General features: G+C 33.6%; 1 non-coding gene across 1 annotated transcript; it reads right to left on the bottom strand.

The window, feature by feature from the left end:
- Positions 1-2,460: 2,460 nt before the first annotated feature.
- TRNAF-GAA (transfer RNA phenylalanine (anticodon GAA)) lies at positions 2,461-2,535 on the bottom strand. Its single transcript has one exon. It is a non-coding gene; the product is annotated as a tRNA-Phe (tRNA).
- Between the last annotated feature and the right edge of the window lie 5,441 nt (positions 2,536-7,976).

The raw sequence follows: 7,976 nt of genomic DNA, 5'->3' as shown, positions 1-7,976 counted from the left end.
AGCGCTGCATTAAAACGAGTGCAATAAGTTTCTAATTTGACCTAGGCTTCATGACATTTCAAAAAGTATCATCAAGAAAAAAATTATCAGACAGAAATATGTATTCAGAAATAAATATTTTTATCGGCTCTCAATATAAATAATATAAGTATGCTGTCTTCTAAGCTGGGCAATAGAGCCAAGGAAACGAAACGAAAAATTAATTAAACGGAACTGTATCTCAATTTGAGATCCCAAAGTTCCACATATAAATTAATTTCGAAACTTACATATGGAGAAATAAGCGAGAAAAATATAGGTCCGAAAAGTCGCTGAAGCGGGAATCGAACCCGCGTCTTTCACTTTCCGGGCGACTGCTCTTACCAACTAAGCTATTCAGACCCTTTCGATCCTATATTTTTCATTTGCCTTTTTAGTAGATGTTAGTAAATACCGCCGTGATTAGCCCAAGGCGTGAATAAACTCAGAAATAAATATTTTTATCGGCTCTCAATATAAATAATATAAGTATGCTGTCTTCTAAGCTGGGCAATAGAGCCAAGGAAACGAAACGAAAAATTAATTAAACGGAACTGTATCTCAATTTGAGATCCCAAAGTTCCACATATAAATTAATTTCGAAACTTACATATGGAGAAATAAGCGAGAAAAATATAGGTCCGAAAAGTCGCTGAAGCGGGAATCGAACCCGCGTCTTTCACTTTCCGGGCGACTGCTCTTACCAACTAAGCTATTCAGACCCTTTCGATCCTATATTTTTCATTTGCCTTTTTAGTAGATGTTAGTAAATACCGCCGTGATTAGCCCAAGGCGTGAATAAACTCAGAAATAAATATTTTTATCGGCTCTCAATATAAATAATATAAGTATGCTGTCTTCTAAGCTGGGCAATAGAGCCAAGGAAACGAAACGAAAAATTAATTAAACGGAACTGTATCTCAATTTGAGATCCCAAAGTTCCACATATAAATTAATTTCGAAACTTACATATGGAGAAATAAGCGAGAAAAATATAGGTCCGAAAAGTCGCTGAAGCGGGAATCGAACCCGCGTCTTTCACTTTCCGGGCGACTGCTCTTACCAACTAAGCTATTCAGACCCTTTCGATCCTATATTTTTCATTTGCCTTTTTAGTAGATGTTAGTAAATACCGCCGTGATTAGCCCAAGGCGTGAATAAACTCAGAAATAAATATTTTTATCGGCTCTCAATATAAATAATATAAGTATGCTGTCTTCTAAGCTGGGCAATAGAGCCATGGAAACGAAACGAAAAATTAATTAAACGGAACTGTATCTCAATTTGAGATCCCAAAGTTCCACATATAAATTAATTTCGAAACTTACATATGGAGAAATAAGCGAGAAAAATATAGGTCCGAAAAGTCGCTGAAGCGGGAATCGAACCCGCGTCTTTCACTTTCCGGGCGACTGCTCTTACCAACTAAGCTATTCAGACCCTTTCGATCCTATATTTTTCATTTGCCTTTTTAGTAGATGTTAGTAAATACCGCCGTGATTAGCCCAAGGCGTGAATAAACTCAGAAATAAATATTTTTATCGGCTCTCAATATAAATAATATAAGTATGCTGTCTTCTAAGCTGGGCAATAGAGCCAAGGAAACGAAACGAAAAATTAATTAAACGGAACTGTATCTCAATTTGAGATCCCAAAGTTCCACATATAAATTAATTTCGAAACTTACATATGGAGAAATAAGCGAGAAAAATATAGGTCCGAAAAGTCGCTGAAGCGGGAATCGAACCCGCGTCTTTCACTTTCCGGGCGACTGCTCTTACCAACTAAGCTATTCAGACCCTTTCGATCCTATATTTTTCATTTGCCTTTTTAGTAGATGTTAGTAAATACCGCCGTGATTAGCCCAAGGCGTGAATAAACTCAGAAATAAATATTTTTATCGGCTCTCAATATAAATAATATAAGTATGCTGTCTTCTAAGCTGGGCAATAGAGCCAAGGAAACGAAACGAAAAATTAATTAAACGGAACTGTATCTCAATTTGAGATCCCAAAGTTCCACATATAAATTAATTTCGAAACTTACATATGGAGAAATAAGCGAGAAAAATATAGGTCCGAAAAGTCGCTGAAGCGGGAATCGAACCCGCGTCTTTCACTTTCCGGGCGACTGCTCTTACCAACTAAGCTATTCAGACCCTTTCGATCCTATATTTTTCATTTGCCTTTTTAGTAGATGTTAGTAAATACCGCCGTGATTAGCCCAAGGCGTGAATAAACTCAGAAATAAATATTTTTATCGGCTCTCAATATAAATAATATAAGTATGCTGTCTTCTAAGCTGGGCAATAGAGCCAAGGAAACGAAACGAAAAATTAATTAAACGGAACTGTATCTCAATTTGAGATCCCAAAGTTCCACATATAAATTAATTTCGAAACTTACATATGGAGAAATAAGCGAGAAAAATATAGGTCCGAAAAGTCGCTGAAGCGGGAATCGAACCCGCGTCTTTCACTTTTCGGGCGACTGCTCTTACCAACTAAGCTATTCAGACCCTTTCGATCCTATATTTTTCATTTGCCTTTTTAGTAGATGTTAGTAAATACCGCCGTGATTAGCCCAAGGCGTGAATAAACTCAGAAATAAATATTTTTATCGGCTCTCAATATAAATAATATAAGTATGCTGTCTTCTAAGCTGGGCAATAGAACCAAGGAAACGAAACGAAAAATTAATTAAACGGAACTGTATCTCAATTTGAGATCCCAAAGTTCCACATATAAATTAATTTCGAAACTTACATATGGAGAAATAAGCGAGAAAAATATAGGTCCGAAAAGCCGCTTCAGCGACTTTTCGGACCTATATTTTTCTCGCTTATTTCTCCATATGTAAGTTTCGAAATTAATTTATATGTGGAACTTTGGGATCTCAAATTGAGATACAGTTCCGTTTAATTAATTTTTCGTTTCGTTTCCTTGGCTCTATTTCCCAGCTTAGAAGACAGCATACTTATATTATTTATATTGAGAGCCGATAAAAATATTTATTTCTGAGTTTATTCACGCCTTGGGCTAATCACGGCGGTATTTACTAACATCTACTAAAAAGGCAAATGAAAAATATAGGATCGAAAGGGTCTGAATAGCTTAGTTGGTAAGAGCAGTCACCCGGAAAGTGAAAGACGCGGGTTCGATTCCCGCTTCAGCGACTTTTCGGACCTATATTTTTCTCGCTTATTTCTCCATATGTAAGTTTCGAAATTAATTTATATGTGGAACTTTGGGATCTCAAATTGAGATACAGTTCCGTTTAATTAATTTTTCGTTTCGTTTCCTTGGCTCTATTGCCCAGCTTAGAAGACAGCATACTTATATTAGAAATATGTATGTCGTGTTAAAATCGGAGAGACGAAGAAAAATATATGGTTGCGTTCTCACGAGAATGGGCGATGGAGGGGCCCATTCTTTATTTTCAATATTCATACAAGAATATAAATTCATTCTGTTGCAATTAAAATAAATGTGCAATGTATCGTTAAAAGTTATTACAATTATACAAACATTTACATATATGATTAAATAAAATATATATGTATACTATAATATAATTATATATTTTATATATGTACATATATACCATATATTTCAATTATTTTGAACTGTATTGCATAAATTGTTACTTATACAAAGTTATGTGATAAGAATCGAAAATACATATATTTGTAATACTTGAATTACTAAAAAGCTGCTCTATATATCTGTACTTTAAAAAGTAAGTGATATCCTAAAAAAATCATAAAAATGAAAAGGTCAGGCCATGTTCAAAAGAAGGTACTCAAAAATTTAAACGATCTAATAATAAATTATCACGAAAAGTAACTGATATGTTATTCAAGGTGCCAGTTCAAAGTGAACATACGTAAAGTGTATATTATCTAAATTTAGTAATAATATATTACCATGAAAAGTAACTGTGATATTTTATTCAAGGTGCAAGTTCACATTGAATATACATACATATAAGTAAAACTGATTACAATTTGATTCTAGAAAATAAGTGCGATATGTTATTCTTAGTGCACAAAATATAATAGTCGTTTATAGAGATTTGATTTGAAATTCATACTAGCCCGTACAATGAAAAATAATTGCTCGTAATTCCAGAGTACCAATTTGTTAATGACTCAGAAAAATAACATGGCGGCCTGCTCTCAAAAAACTTTCGATGGGTAGAATAAATAATTGAAATAAGAGTTGTGAAAATTGTATAAATTAAAAACCTCCAATCTTTCTTTAGTAAAACGGTAAGTAAAACGGTAGTAAACGGGTGTATATTAAGTAAAATTTATAAATGTACAGTTCTCAGGTCAACTACAATAAAGTTATACGCTTAAAAAGTTTACTGATTATTTGTCGTAATATACAATAAAAAATTACATATTAATTATTCAAGATACAAGTGAGAAATAAATATCATTAAAATATACAAAAAAAATTTATCAATTTGACTCTAAAAAGTAAGTGACATGGTTCTCAAAGTGCAAGGTTTCATTTGACTTACAATTTTCTTCAGAAACACAGAAGAAAAAGGTATTTGTATATAGTTTTGTATATTTACTTTGTTGTGTGTAGAGCTTTTAAAAATACGTTGAATCCTTATTCTAATCTAATCTTCTTCTAATGTAATACTTTTCGTATCTCAAATGTTGTAGTAATTATTCTGTAAGAGCTTTGACATTATTTCTAAATGGACATCGAGAAACATCATAGTTTTTTGAGAGCAGGCCGCCATGTTATTTTTCTGAGTCATTAACAAATTGGTACTCTGGAATTACGAGCAATTATTTTTCATTGTACGGGCTAGTATGAATTTCAAATCAAATCTCTATAAACGACTATTATATTTTGTGCACTAAGAATAACATATCGCACTTATTTTCTAGAATCAAATTGTAATCAGTTTTACTTATATGTATGTATATTCAATGTGAACTTGCACCTTGAATAAAATATCACAGTTACTTTTCATGGTAATATATTATTACTAAATTTAGATAATATACACTTTACGTATGTTCACTTTGAACTGGCACCTTGAATAACATATCAGTTACTTTTCGTGATAATTTATTATTAGATCGTTTAAATTTTTGAGTACCTTCTTTTGAACATGGCCTGACCTTTTCATTTTTATGATTTTTTTAGGATATATATATATTAATTCGTTATGTGAGAGATTACTATATTATCAGATATAAGTTTATAAATAATTTAAGTATATCTGTAATATATATATATATATGTATGTATGTATGTAGATTAGAATGTAAAAATTTTTTTTTGTCCACATTCTAGCTAACAAGTTATATGCGCGTGTGTGTGTGTGTATGTGTAGAAACAGGCCTATTTTTTATAATTGATTATAAAGTAATTAATTCTTTGTAATAAATAAATGATTTATATAAAATTTTATTTTTAGAGATTGAAGAGTATTTTTGAGATTGAATAGATAGTAACACTATTATTATCAAAACAGAGCAGTAGTTAGATAAGAATAAATCATTTATTTATTACAAAAAATTATCCACTAAAACTTTATAATCAATTATAATCATAAAAGATTTTTATATATTTTTTAATTATAAATTTAATTATTTTTATTTTGGCAATGTTTATTTTGGCAGATAATTTTAAAAAAATTATTATATACGTGTGCATGTATGAAAGAATGCAATGTAGAAGAGAGAAAATAGACAGAGAGATAGAGACAGATAAATTGATAGGTATTATAGATAAATAGATAGATAGACAGATAGACAGACATATAGATAGATAGATAGATAGGTAAATCGATAGATATTTCGATAGATAGACGACAGATTGTTAAATAAATCGATATATATATATATATATATATATATACAGGGTGTCCCAAAAAGATCGGAACACTGAAAAATCTTGAACGATTTGCATGTCCGTTCTGGTTATTAAAAAAAGATATTTTATACTAGAAACGATATATTCGTCTGCTAGTTGCTTTTAAAAATATCTTCTCCCAGAACGATTTGCATGTGCGTTCTGGTTATTAAAAAAAGATATTTTATATCAGAGACGATATATTTGCCTGCTAATTGTTTCTAAAATATCTTCTCTCAGAACAATTTGCATGTGCGTTCTGGTTATTAAACAAAGATATTTTATATCAGAGACGATATATTTGCCTGCTAATTGTTTCTAAAATATCTTCTCCCAGAACGATTTGCATGTGCGTTCTGGTTATTAAAAAAAGATATTTTATATCAGAGACCCCGTGTGGGGTTGCTAGTCCCCCATCGGGCGCCTCCCCTGGTGGCGCATTGGGGAATGCTCGCCGGCTTTGCCGCAGGGTTCCGGGGAATTAAAATACCCGGGGTGGACCAAAACTAGCACCTATAGCAATGGAGAAAACATTCACGGAAGAAATTACCCCAGGTGGTAGTCCAGCTTCTCTGGAAAATCCACCCTCTACGGAGGTCGGTCCCAAGGATTCTGGGGGGGGGCTGTCTATTGCTTTCAGAGGACCCCTATAAGAGGGGCCATACGGTAGTAAGATCAGCTACAAATAGGTCTTTGGCTAATAAACGCAGCCTTGAAGAGGACAATAAATATTTGCGTTCAAAGCTTAAAGAAATTGAACTGCTGTGTTCACAACTGAGTAATGAAATTAAAGTACTCAAAGAAGATAACGAATTATTGAAAAAAGCAAACTGCAATCTAGGGCACAATGCGGCATACAGTAATGACGGCAGCTTGGTGTACGCCACGGATGAGGAAGAGCTAATGCGCGAAACCGATTGGATCCTCAAAAAAAAGAGAAGAGAGAGACCAAAAAAGAAAAGAAAAGCGGACTCTTCACTAGAAATTGAACAATTTGATAAAACTGAAAACACAAACAATATAAACAATAAACAAATAACGGGTACGAGGACACTAGCAAGGGAGCAACAACCACCACCTATTAATCTGGTTGGGATTGAGGACTATGCCAGCCTACACTTCTTGTTAAACTCGGATGTGCCTGTGGAGCATAAAATTACGACCTTGAGCAATAATGTCTGGAAGATCAATGTCCCCGACTCTGATGCCTATAGGAAGTTGACTAAGAGATTGGATGCAGAAAACATCCAATGGTACTCTTATGAAAATAAAAATGAAAGACCAATACGAGTTATGGCTCGAGGGCTTCATGCTTCATGCGCAAAAACAGATATACTAGAAGATCTGAATAAAAAAGGCTTTAAAATACTGGATACTGTGAACATCATCAAGAAAGAAAAACAGGAAAATGATCAAGAAGCACAAGTTGTCACCAAACGGGGGCTCCCGCTCTTCATGCTAACGTTTGAACATCAAGAAAGTGTGGAAAAAATCCACGGAATCAAAACGATACTTAGCACGGTTGTTAAAATTGAACCGCTGAGAAGAAATACAAAAACTGTACCGCAGTGTAAAAGATGCCAAGGTTTCAATCACACTCAAGCCTATTGTCGGAAAGAACCGCGATGTGTTAAATGTGCCGGCAATCACTTTACTAGAAACTGCAACATTAGCAGACAAACTACTCCTAAATGCGTAAATTGCAGAGGATCGCATCCGGCTAATTATAGAGGGTGTAAAGTAGCTAAAGAGCTCCAAAAAAGGCGCAACCAAATTATGAAGCCGCAAAAGCATAAAACGCAGCAAGCAAGCAAGAAGAAGCCGAGGCAGTATAGAAACAAAAGGAGTAATGGGAAGGAAACTGACTACCCCTAACACAAAAACTTTTGCTCAAGTGGCAATGACCGACAATATGGCAAATAAGGATACCGATAATGAAAAACCAGAAACACTTGCACTCATTCTCCGAAAAATAAATGAGCAAATTGCTACAATAAATGTTATTTGATTGACTTAACAAATGGAGAATATAATTAAGAAAAGCAATATTGGTAAGAAAAAATGACTTGTCTCAGGA

Source organism: Nylanderia fulva, unplaced genomic scaffold (assembly GCF_048542155.1).
Source record: "Nylanderia fulva isolate GAGA-0341 unplaced genomic scaffold, ASM4854215v1 Scaffold151, whole genome shotgun sequence".
Classification (NCBI taxonomy): Eukaryota; Metazoa; Arthropoda; class Insecta; order Hymenoptera; family Formicidae; genus Nylanderia; species Nylanderia fulva.
This window is presented reverse-complemented; position numbering and strand designations above follow the sequence as displayed.